This window comes from Macrobrachium nipponense, chromosome 42 (assembly GCF_015104395.2).
Source record: "Macrobrachium nipponense isolate FS-2020 chromosome 42, ASM1510439v2, whole genome shotgun sequence".
In the NCBI taxonomy this organism is placed as follows: Eukaryota; Metazoa; Arthropoda; class Malacostraca; order Decapoda; family Palaemonidae; genus Macrobrachium; species Macrobrachium nipponense.
In genome coordinates, this window is record NC_061103.1 from 49,430,321 (window position 1) to 49,443,057 (window position 12,737).

At 34.6% G+C, this 12,737-nt stretch overlaps 1 pseudogene; it reads left to right on the forward strand.

The window, feature by feature from the left end:
- The first annotated feature begins 7,445 nt into the window (after nt 1–7,445).
- On the forward strand, nt 7,446–12,408 carry LOC135213374 (uncharacterized; annotated as a pseudogene).
- Nucleotides 12,409–12,737: the final 329 nt, after the last annotated feature.

Consider the following 12,737-nt stretch of genomic DNA (forward strand, 5'->3'; position numbering starts at 1 on the left):
AAACTTATAGATCAGATAGAAAAAATAGGAAAATCAAGGGGGAACTGCAATATATGGAAAGACAAAAAACAAGGATAAATATATAAGAAATATAGTAACTCAGAATGTGAACATATAGCGGTAGAATTTGAATCTGAAAAATTAATGAACATAGTAATATATAGACCTCCTAATTACTAAAGAGTTTGACTTAATAGAAAAATTGGATGATATATGTAGAATCACAAGGACTGGACTATTCTCCTATCTGAGACTTCACTTTCCTTCGTAGACTGGAAAGAATGAATAGATTGTGGATGTACTTATACATAAAAAAGAGAGTAATAGTAGTGCAGAAGATAAGAGGCAATTCGAAAAGCTATTAGTATTGCTACTAGAATACAACATTCAACAAATAAATCACCTGCCAACAAGAAAGGAAAATACTTTAGACCTAGTATTGTGAACGAGATGATTACGTTAAAGAATGATATGTTTATAATGCGAGTATTTCAGACCATAATGTCATAGAATTAACAGTCCATTCCAAAGCAAGTGAAAACAGAGATAAGCAAGAAATGAAAAAGTCGGAAGGATATGGAAAATACAACTTCTACAGCAAAAATATAAAATGGTCAGAAATAAAATGAAGAATTAAACAAAGATTGGGATAACATTTTCGTAAGTGATGACATAAGGGTAAATACGGAGATATTATATAAAATATTAGAGAAAATAGTGGATAAATATATACGAAGAAGAAAAGTAAACATCAGTCATGCATACCAAGAGACAGAAGGATCTTGTTCCAGAAAAATCAGAAAGTGGAAAAAAAGGTCTTGCAAAAGAAAAAAATGCATGGGAAAAGTTATAGAACTAAAAAGTAAGATAGAAAATGCAGGAACAAAAGATTATACAATCAAAGAAAAACTGAAAAACGGGACTTGGAAGAAAAAACCCTATTAAATATCAAGCAAAACCCCAAACTATTATACTCATACGCGAAGAAGATGAATAAAAAAGAAGAAGAATAGAAATAGGCCCTCTAAGAAATTGAAGGGAGATTAACGAATGAAAAAAAAAGGAAATTTGCAACATATTGGCAGAACGAATATAAGAAGAGAATTCACCCCTAGAATAGATAATTGGAAGATAATGAATATAGAAGTAAGGGATAAAAAATAGTGGGAAATATTTAGCTGACATAGATATTAATGAAGCTGATATTGTGCAGGCTATTAATGAAATTAAAAATGGAGCTGCAGCAGGGCCTGATGGAGTTCAGCTATTTTTGTTAAAGAAAGTAGTTCATTCTATCGCAAAGCCACTTGCAATATTATTACGACAAAGTGTAGATACAGGCAAGATTTATGATGAGCACAAATTAGCATATAATACCCTACTTTCAAAAGTGGATTAAGACTAGAGGCAAGTAAATATAGGCCTGTGAGTCTAACATCACATATTATGACAGTGTATGAAAGGGTAATGAAAAAAAAATATTATGAAACATTTAATAAAAAAATAATTTGTTTAATATAGGACAACATGGTTTCGTACCCGGAAAAAAGTACACAAACCCAACTGTTAGTACATCATGAGAACATACTCAAAAGTATGAAAAAGCAGAAATGAAAACAGCTGTGGTTTATCTAGACTTTGCAAAAAGCTTTTGACAAGGTAGACCATAATATATTAGCGAAGAAAATTAGAAAACACAATATCGTGGATAAAGTAGGAAGATGGTTAAAGAATTTTTACACAACAGAAAACAGATAGTTATTGCAAACGACGAGAAATCGGATAAAGCCAAGGTAATATCCGGTGTGCCACAAGGTACGGTGTTAGCTGCAATACTGTTTGTTATTATGATTGAAGACATAGACAGTAATGTTAAGGATTCGGTAGTGAGTAGTTTCGCAGATGACACAAGAATAAGTAGAGAAATTACTTGTGATGAAGATAGGAACGCTCTACAAAGAGTCCTTAACAAAGTATATGATTGGGCAGAGATAAATAGGAGGTGGTATTTAACTCTGATAAATTTCAATCAATAAATTATGGAGACAGAGAAGGAAAGCTATGCATATAGGGGACCCTAACAATGAGACAATCACAAATAAGGAAGCAGTTTAAAGTCCCTTGGTGTGATGATGAATAGGAACATGTTATGCAATGATCAAATAGCAATTCTGTTGGCAAAATGTAAAGCAAAAAATGGGAATGTTGTTAGGCACTTCAAAACAAACGAAAAGCTGAAACACATGATTATGGCTTTATAAAACATATGTTCGTAGTCCACTTGAATATTGCAATATGATATGGTACCCACACTCACGGATATTGGCACAAATAGAGTGTACAAAGGTCCTTTGCAGCTAGAATAGAAGAAGTTAAGGACCTTGACTATGGGAAAGACAACAATCCTTAAAATTATATAGTCTAGAAAGGAGAAGAGAACGCTACATGATAATTCAGGCATGGAAACAGATAGAAGGAATAGCAGAAAACATCATGGAACTAAAAAGAAAAATATCAGAAAGAGCAAGCAGAGGTAGATTAATAGTGCCCAAAGATCTATACCGGGAAAAATAAGGAAAGCACACAGGATTAATCCACTACGCACCAGCATTGATAATGCAGCGTCTATTCAATGCGTTGCCAGCTCATCTGAGGAATATATCAGAGTGAGCGTAGATGTGTTTAAGAATAAGCTCGACAAATATCTAAACTGCATCCCAGACCATTCAAGATTGGAAGATGCAAAATATACCGGAAGATGGTACTAGCAAAAACTCTCTGGTAGACATTAGAGGTGCCTCACACTGAGGGACCTGGGGCAACCCGAACGAACTGTAAGGTCTGTAAGACTCCAAATGCTATACAGAAAGTGAAGCAGTTATTAGAGAAAAAAAACCGGCAGTTGCTGCTATAAATTATACGTGACAAATTCCCCAGTTTATTATATGGTTATTTGTTCATTTATATGGTTGAAAATAGCTGAGTCTGTTGTCCATACTTAACTGATCGTTTGTGCTGTATTAATCTCTGGGGAAGTGATTTTCCTGAAATAAACGATTTAAGATTGGTCACAGTCCTGGCATGGGATTTCATAAACCCGTATGTCCTTTGGGTGATGTCTTTTGTTGGACGGTTGTTAATCAGGGATTTGGCTAAGGTGTTTGGGTAAGTTAATGCAAAACACCTTAGCAAATCCCTGATTAACGTCCAACAAAAGATATCCCCAAGGACACAGGGGTGCGATTAATACAGCATAAACGGTCAGTTAGGTATAGACAAACATAACTCAGCTATTTTCAACCATATAAATGAACATAACCAAAGAATAAACTGGAATTTGTCACGTATAATTTATAGCAGCAACTGCCAGTACAAGAGCCAAATGATGGAATCGGCCTTAATAAAAAGAGAGGCAGGTAATGAACATCTCAAAAGGTGCATGGGATTCAGATGTGATCGACATGATTTTCATTCAACCAACGCTTAAGAAGATTAAAGGAAGATTATCAGTGGGGGTGACCTAAATTGGCTTACCTGTGGATGTATCTCTTGGTATAAATACCACCCTCTCTGTAAATTTTTTCTCATTCATTTACCTGAAGAGGGAGACAGCAGTCTCTGAATTAAAAGTTATGGTTCTCTCTATTTTGGCTCCTTTTATTAGATATATATATATATATATATAATATATATATATATATATATATATATATATTGTAAAATTAATTGAGTGGTTCATGTTATAGGCCCTGTTCATTTTTGCATTTCTAATAACGTAATTCGTTTATCTTTGCTTTTAGTTTTGTTGTCAGTTATTTAACGTAACTTTGTAAAATCTTTTGACTTTTGTTTATTTTGGTTTCCACTTCATTATTTAATCACTTCGTTTAGGAGGTGGTTTGCTGTTAACCATTATTGTTGGACCCTCCCATCGGTTTGTATGTTTTTCTTCTGTTTTTCATATTTGCGTGTGGGTGTGTCCAGCGGTTACCAGTGGGCAGTGGGAGTTTTCTTCGATGTCGGGGCATCCGAAGGACTTTTAATCTGCGTACGGGCTCCCGACTGAAGGATTCTTGGACGCAGAAGGCATTTACAGCAGTATCTGCAACTTTATTGACTCCCGTGTGAGGGGAGAGAGCGACTTGGTGTTTCTTTATGTTGGACTGAGGGCAGGGACGTAGCGCTCAGGCGTCTTGGCTTCAGTGGTCGTAAGAGACGATCATTTGTGTATCTACTTGCACTGCCTTTGCCACTCTTGTCTGTTCCAATGTATCCTCGAGGTCGTCAACCGGCGCTTCAGCTGCGAAGAAGTGTAAGCCGCCATTAACATTTCTTTATCCTCGTGATAAATATTTGTTGGTGGGCTTTCGATGACGTGTCAGCCCAGGAGAGATTGATCGTACGTGTGTGACCCCTACGGCGACTGGAATATCTCGTCGCTGGCCTGCAGTATCAACATGTTAATTGATTATTGGATCATCAGTCTTCATTATTTACTTAGTATAACGAAAGTGTTTATTTTTGGTTTATTGTTAGGTGTAGGTAATTATTGTATTTAGTTAGGTTTAAGCACGGTCCAGATAGAACAGGTCAGCCAGACAGCGTCCCAATTTTAAGCCTCTTCTGCCCACCTACGTCATCTGAGGGAGGGCGGTGGTGAAAACCAATAAGAACGTAGGTCTAACACACCGTCAAGAGTCTTTGTAGAAGAGAATGTCATTGATAATGTGATCTTTCAAGTGTCAAAAGAATGTAAATATAACAACATTTGCATTTTGAAAATATTTCATTAAGTTACAACTTTCATCTTTTTTCTTAGTGCCCCCTGCATGGTTGCCCTTGACGTTTCCTATACTTTATCAAATTATTAAGATGTCTCATTCGAAAATATACGATATCTTTACATAAAAAGCTATAACATCGTCAGGAACTTCAATATTAAGCTTTTTCAATTCAAAGTAAAGCTTTTTAAAACGATGTTTACCCTCTATGAGTGCTTTCCCGTGTACAGCATTAAAGATCTCCCGCATTATTACTAACTGCAACTCCCCCCTACTTACACATTCTATCCAAGTATCACTCCTTGGTACTTCTTTATTCTTATTTCCTAGCTCAGGGTATTTCACACAAAATATTTTGACAATATATCCTCCAATGTATTTAAGAGCCTCCACCTCAATTACTCCCTCGATATCTTTTTTTTTTATTTCTGTGTTTGCTCTCACGAGGTTTTCTTCCTCATCAAAAACATCTTTTCCTAAGTCAAAATCTAAATTTCTAAACATCTGTGTTTTAGACATATTTCTAATGCCAACTCCCTTTCTTTTGTTACATACTCACCTTCATTGGGAGATTCAAGGGATTTTTCAACTGAGGTGATATTACACTTTTCACTTATTACCTTCATTTCCTTCCCTAACAACATTTTTTTGTTTTTTTATGCCTGAATTTAAATTCAACTGAATTTGGATGATCATGGTGACCGTTCATGGACTTATACACCCACAGAAATGTTCAAGGCAATATTGATTTAAATTTTGTGTCAGCAGGTAGCCAATACTATGAGAGGCTTTCAACATTAAATAAAGCAATGGTGGATTTACATGAAAAAAATTATTCCTTTCTCCAGAAGGAATATATATTTTTTTTTTGCATTAGGACTTTTAACTCATAATACTCATTAACTCGATGACCTTGAGCAATTTAATTTAGCCGTTTGTTTTTCTACATCAATACCAAAACCAGTGCTTTTACCAAACTCTCCATACATGCATGAAGAATTCGTGATGTCGAGCCAATCATTTGTTATTAAAAAATTAAATCGGACGTTTCACTCCAGTTTTGACACTTCAACAGTCTCCTTTCGCCTAAATATTTTACTGAATTGGTACATGATGTAGACACCAGTTGCACTGCTAATGTAACGCGCTGTCTTTGTTGACCCGTTACATTGAAATGCATTTCATTGATCTGATATGCAAGCCCATAGTCCGCTTGGTTTTACTAAGTATTTCTCTTATGCTAGAAGCTGAAATACACTCTTCATTATTAGGTAAAACTTAGTCAATAAACTATTTCTTACTAATCTGATAAAAATGGGGAAGGCATCAGAGAACACGAACTTTAATTCTGTCAGCACGACAACAGGCATGTACCCACTGGCCTTTGTATGGCTTTCCTTTTGGAAAACGATTGTATTTTATATTTGAGTTTTTCGTCTTTTCACGTGTATTAGAACAACCAAATACTGCGCAGTTACTTGGCATTATCAGTGGTAGAATGAATGAATGAATAAAAAGATATAATGGGCACACAGCCAGTCCTATAGTTTACCTTACGACTATGGGTAGCATATTGTTTTGGTTAACCGCGTGTGAGAGACCAGGGCGCGTGACGTCACATTATTGGTGATTCATATCCAAAGCTGCGCGCTGGCTGACCACATCTAGACCATTAGGTTTAAGGAGCCTTTCTCTCAAGGAAACCCTTTCCTGTCGTGTGGTTTGTGGGTCATTTGTCGTCATAGTATGTTTGTGTATTCACACCTTCCCCTGTAGCTTTCTCTCCTCCTGTCGGTATGATCGTTAGCTAGGAGATTGTGTTTATTGCTTGAGAGGTGTGTGGTCCTTTCCTTTTCAGGTGATTACGTAATTGTAGTGGTACCCTTTTGTATATAATATAGTTATTTATGGTTATAAACAGTTTATTTTGCCCTTCCTGTCAGTATTTGAGCTTCATTTCTGCTGTTCCATAGGTTATCTCTCCTACTTACGAGTAAATAGTTGATAGTTTCAAGGTGGATGTTTGGGAAAGAACTGATAACGTGAGACGTTAATATATATATATATATATATATATATATATATATATATATATATATATATATATATATATATATGTAATACATATATATACATATATATACATATATATATATATATATACATATATATATATATGTAATATATAGTATATATATACGTATATATATATATATATATGTGTGTGTGTGTGTGTGTGTGTATTACATTAAAATTAACAAAGCAAAATAAATTTATATAAAATTACACAATTACCTAAACCCGCAGTAAAATCTTAAAATATAGAGAAATACACAATGTGTGTTGTCAAAGAGAGCAGAAAAAAGTCTAAAAACACAGCAATTCAACAGACCTTTCATTATTACAAAGAAAGGGTTTATCTCTTATGCTTAGTGTACACTGTAGATTTTTTTGCTAGATTTGCTCTAGGGAGACCTCTCTAGATAGTGTACACAGAAACGAGAGCACTCTAGCTATAGTTACTCTCAGCTCTCGCTAGGGTTGTTTTAGTCTACCTAGTATACCAGTGAACAAGTGATCGAGAGTTCTCTACGAGACAACTCTAGGTGCTTCTGCCCAACTGAATAGAGTAATCAGTATAGCTAGACGCGTGCTGGAATAGTCATGGCATCTAACCATAAATACAAATGGGATAGCACCCAGACAATTCTTTTAATCCAGCACTACGAAAGATTCCCTGAACTTTGGAATGTAGCACTGAAAGAGTACAAGGACAAAGAAAAGAAAGCGGTTGCTGTAAAAGAAATATCAGAGCTTTTCAATGTTAGTGAGGCCGAAATAGCGAGAAAGTGGCACAATCTGCGGTGCCAAATGAACAATGAAATAAGGAAAATGAAAGTAAAGAAGAGTGGCATGGGTGCAGATGATGTTCTGGTGAAAAGCAAATGGGAATATTTTGATGCTCTTCACTTCATGATTGGAAGTGTGAAACCCCAAGAAACTACTGTTACAAACATGGTAAGTGAAACATGTCTTTTTAGAAATATGATTTATTAACTCTTTTGGACAAAAGTAGGAACACACAAACAAACACATAATTATATTGAATGTGTATGTGGCGATGAATCATGAAAACTCTTCTGAATTTAGTCATTTGCTTTCAATAAAGCACAATACTACATCAAATTTAGAAAATTCACTTTCATCCATCTATCCACCAAATCCTATCCTCAAATCCATGATATTCATGTAGCTACCATTAACATGACAATAGAATGTTAAATAGGTTTAAATTGCCAAGGGACCTCGCCCACCGGTGTCATGAAATATTGTTTGAACTGGTCACGAATGTCTTTGGCCAACCTTACAGAGTTTCTTGCTGGATTGGGTTGCAGGGGATGTAAAGTACTTCTGTCATCAACCTCTTCTCTATCAAACGTTCCTGGTGGAGCATAAACAGCTTTGGACTGATTTCGAGTTAGTAAAAAGTTATGTAGAACACATATAATATCCTTCACCTTTTCTGGCGATATCTCCATTGGTCGTCTTAAAACATGGAAACGTGCGGATATCAGACCAAACGCATTTTTAAACAACTCTGCGTGCTCTGGATAATCTGTAGTTTGAAAATACGATTTGGGGCTAGTTGCTTTTGGAATGGATATGGCTTCATAATGTTGTTTTGAGTACAATATATGTGTAATAGAAATTCATTTAGTTCGTATAAGAGATTGTACAAAATCTACAATACTTAATTTTGTAATTTGGACCAAATATTCTTTTGGTAAAATTCATATTATTTTGTATTGTGGTCAATAAAAATATCTATCTATCTATCTATCTATCTATGATTTCAGATTTCAGAGGAAAAGGCATCGTCAGCAACAAAAACAACAAACGTTATGGTGCTTTTATCCATTTCAAATTCTGAACTCTCTAACTGCCTTTCATTAGGTAATATTTAACAATTTGTTTTCTAAAGCACTTGACAAAAGAACTGTTTGCATAAACACCCCATAAAGGATATCCGACCATTGGCAGCCAACGTCAATGTACAGGATTTATAGTTTCCACCAACCAACGCTAAAAGAACAATGTTGTATGTACCCTTGTAATTAAAATAGAAACTACCACTGTTAGGTGGTTGCTTGATAACCACATGTTTCCCATTGAGGGCTCCTATGCAATTTGGAAACTACCATTTAAATTCAAAATCCTTGGACACGTTCCAGCCATTCCTCACGGGAATTTGGAGTCTGAAAAAAACGAAACACAATTGTAATTGTTACAGTATTTAAATAAGAGGGGTCTGTCAAACTATTATAGGAAAGATTTAGAAATACTATGGAAAAGGAGTAAGCAACCAAGATACGTGTAAAGAAAATGTTGAGCTATAATGAATTCCATTAACGCAAGTTTGACAAACAACTGATATATCGATATAATAATATATAATATATATATATATATATATATCATATATATATATATATTCATACATATGGTTGTAATATATAATATATATTATAGATATATTATATATAATATATAATATATATATATATATATATATACTAATTTCATGTTTTATATAGCCTATGTTTGTTAATTTTTTTACAAAATTTAAAAAATACACTTAATTTATCCTTACGCCTTTTTAAAACTCATCTGAATGCATGTATTTTTTTGTGTTTAATGCAAAAAAAACTTTAAAGCAAAATGATGCAAATACAAATAGTTAAGTATCCAGACAATATCTCTACTGTTATTTATTTAATCCCAAACTACTGTATTATGTTTAAATTTTTTCAATATATTCTTTTCATTTTGACAGACTCTATCATCATCAGAGGTTAACACTGAAAATGTCCCTCAAACTGGAGAGCAAGTTCTAAATCCTGATGTCACTCCTGGCATATCTGTCTGGTGTAGGAAATACTCAAGGAAAATGTCCTAAGAAATCCAAACACAGTGAAGAAGAGAATGCATTGAAAAATGCCATAGGTATATTGAATCAGCCACAAGATGATGATTCGTTGTTTGGAGAATATGTTGCATCCGAACTGCGTCAATTACGTTCCATCGAAAATAGGAAAAGACTGAAACGTACGATCATGAAAGCAATAATAGAAATTGGAGAAAAAGAGGACCATGAATTCTCATCCCCTACTTCTACCCCTGTACTTCAAAGTTCATACACTGATTTGACAGATAAAGACTTAATTCCTTCTGAGCCAGATGCTCAGACAAGTGATGTTGGTGACATCAGCTTCCAGTACTCTTTTAACAGAATTATAGCTAGTTTTACTAAGAACCTTGAGATAATCCTCCATCAGAACATCATACGGTGCAGTGCATACTTCTGGAATTATTTTTGCTATAGTAGTAACTGGTATACGGAAAGCATACATTAGTGAGTGATAACTATCTCCTGAAAAGCAAATTCGTATATAAGACAGTGTAAAATATTTAGTTTAATATATGATAATTATTCTTTTTATGTTTACCTATTTTCATGATAATAATAATAATAATAATAATAATAATAATAATAATTGCATATTTAATTTTTTAAATTATTGTTGTTTAGTTTCTCAGTATAATTTGATAATAAATATAAGTTTATTCTAGAAGAACCTTTTGTCTTTTATACATTGTACTTACCAGATGCTAAGAATCTAAGTATAAGAGTTACTCTTTCTGAAGGGGAGATTGCTTTCCTTAAATGAGCATCACGCTTCATAATTTTGGGTGTCACCTTTTCAAGCAGATAATTATAATCTTCACGAGACATACGTAAAAAATTCTTATACGCTTTATCATCTTCAACGATCAGTTCTTGCAAAAGCTTTGCATGCAACCCTTCTTCATCTCGCCTAGATAGCCATTGTCTAACCCATATATGCCTTCTCTTCTTTTTCTTCAAATTCCTTGATAAAACTAATGCGGCAGTTGTGCAACTAGTTTCCTTGACCGTGACATGTTACTACTCACGAACGAATATGGATCCTGACTGAGAGTCCCTCCTCAACTTTATGATAGTGTACATGATTGGGGTAGATTAATCTCGCTAGAGTAAAAAGTCTCACACTACTCTAGATATAAAGTTATGAGAGTAAATGGTTAACTAGTGTACACACACTTTAGAGTCATCTCTGTAGATCAAACCAAGTTTAGCTAGATTTTTAATCAACAGTGTACACTAAGCTTTAGGGTGTATAGAGACTCAACCAGTCCGAGCTCCATTTCGTGGTTCTGCAAGTAAGGACTGAGAAGGAATCTACATTGATAGGATGGTCACATTCTTCAGTGTTGACGAACAGCACTAAAGAGAGATAAACAGGTTTTTAAGAAATTGAAAGCTGGAAGGTGTTGTTGATGATTCTCTGTATTCTAGACTTTTCACGTCAGGCTCAAAAACCAGGTAATTTTTATACGGCTTACCTAAGGTCCATAAAGAAGATTGTCCTTTAAAGACCAATAATGGCTGCTATTGGTACATTTAATTACAAGTTAGCAAAATTTCTGGTACCCATTCTAACACCGATCACCTCCAACCAGTACAATGGACATAATATGTGTTAACGATTTGTTTAAAGATGCCGATCAAATTGAAAAGTTTTCTAAACAACAATTCCATCAGTTGTTATCACTAGCTGTAAGTGATTGTTTCTTTATGTCCAACAAGGAGGTATATAAACAGGTAGACGGCATAGCAATGGGTAACCCGTTAGGACCAACACTAACCAATGCTTTCCTCACTCATTATGAAGAAGAATGGTTGAATGAATGTCCCGAACATTTCAAACCTCTGATGTAAAGGCGATATGTCGATGACACATTCTTAATCTTTAGATCTAATAACCACATTCTGCTGTTTTTAGAATACTTTGAACTCAAAAAAGCACAGCAATATCGAATTCACTTCAGAAAACCGAGGCAGAAGGGAAAGCTGGCCTTTCTTGGATATACTAATCAGCCACAGCGAAAACGGGTTTATCACATCGTTTATAGGAAACCGACTTTCACGGGTTTGACCACCAAAATGTCCTCATTTATTCCTGTTCAGTTCAAGAGAAATTTGATGACGACCTTAACATCGAGAGTTTTTAATATATTTTTCAAATTATGTTAATATGGACCTAGAATTTAATTTCATAAACTGCTTATTTTTGAATGGCTTTAGCAAAAGTTTTACTAATACGTCTATAGGAAAGGAGCTTCAAAAATTACTACTTCCAAAACCCACAACTGTCACTGTCAACAGAGCAGTTATGTATTTTCCCATCGCGTTTCTTGGCAATAGGTCCTTTAATGTTAAGAAAAGATTAACCAAACTTTTGCATGAATTCTACCCACAAATAAACATTCGAGTGGTATTTAAGCCTAAATCTGTATTACAAAATTCTTCAGGTTCAAGGATGTCATACCAACTGAGCTGCAGTCAGCTATTGTGTATAAGTGTCATTGCTGTAGTGCATTGCACATTGGAAATCTAAACGGCAGTTCAGGGTTCGCATCTTCGAACATCTCGGAAGATCTATTAGGACAAAATAGGCCATTAAGCAACCACCATTTAGTGCTACTCGTCAACACTCTGAAGAACATGACCATCCTATCAATGTAGATTCTTTTTCAGTCTTTACTTGCACGACTAACGAAATGGGAGCTCGGATGTGTTGAGTCTCTATACACCCTAAGAGATAAACCCTCTCTTTCTAATATGGAAGGTCTATTGAATTGCTGTGTTTTTAGACTTTTTTCTGCTCTCTTTGACAACATTGTGTATTTCTCTGTATTTTAAGATTTTGCCTGCGGGTGTAGGTATTATGTCTTGTAATTGTGTATTTTTATTTTATATTTTATTTTGCTTTGTTAATTTTAAGGTAACATGGTAATTATGTAATTCTAACTTGTTTTGCTTTGTTTTAATGTATCTTATAGTCCGGCATTGAT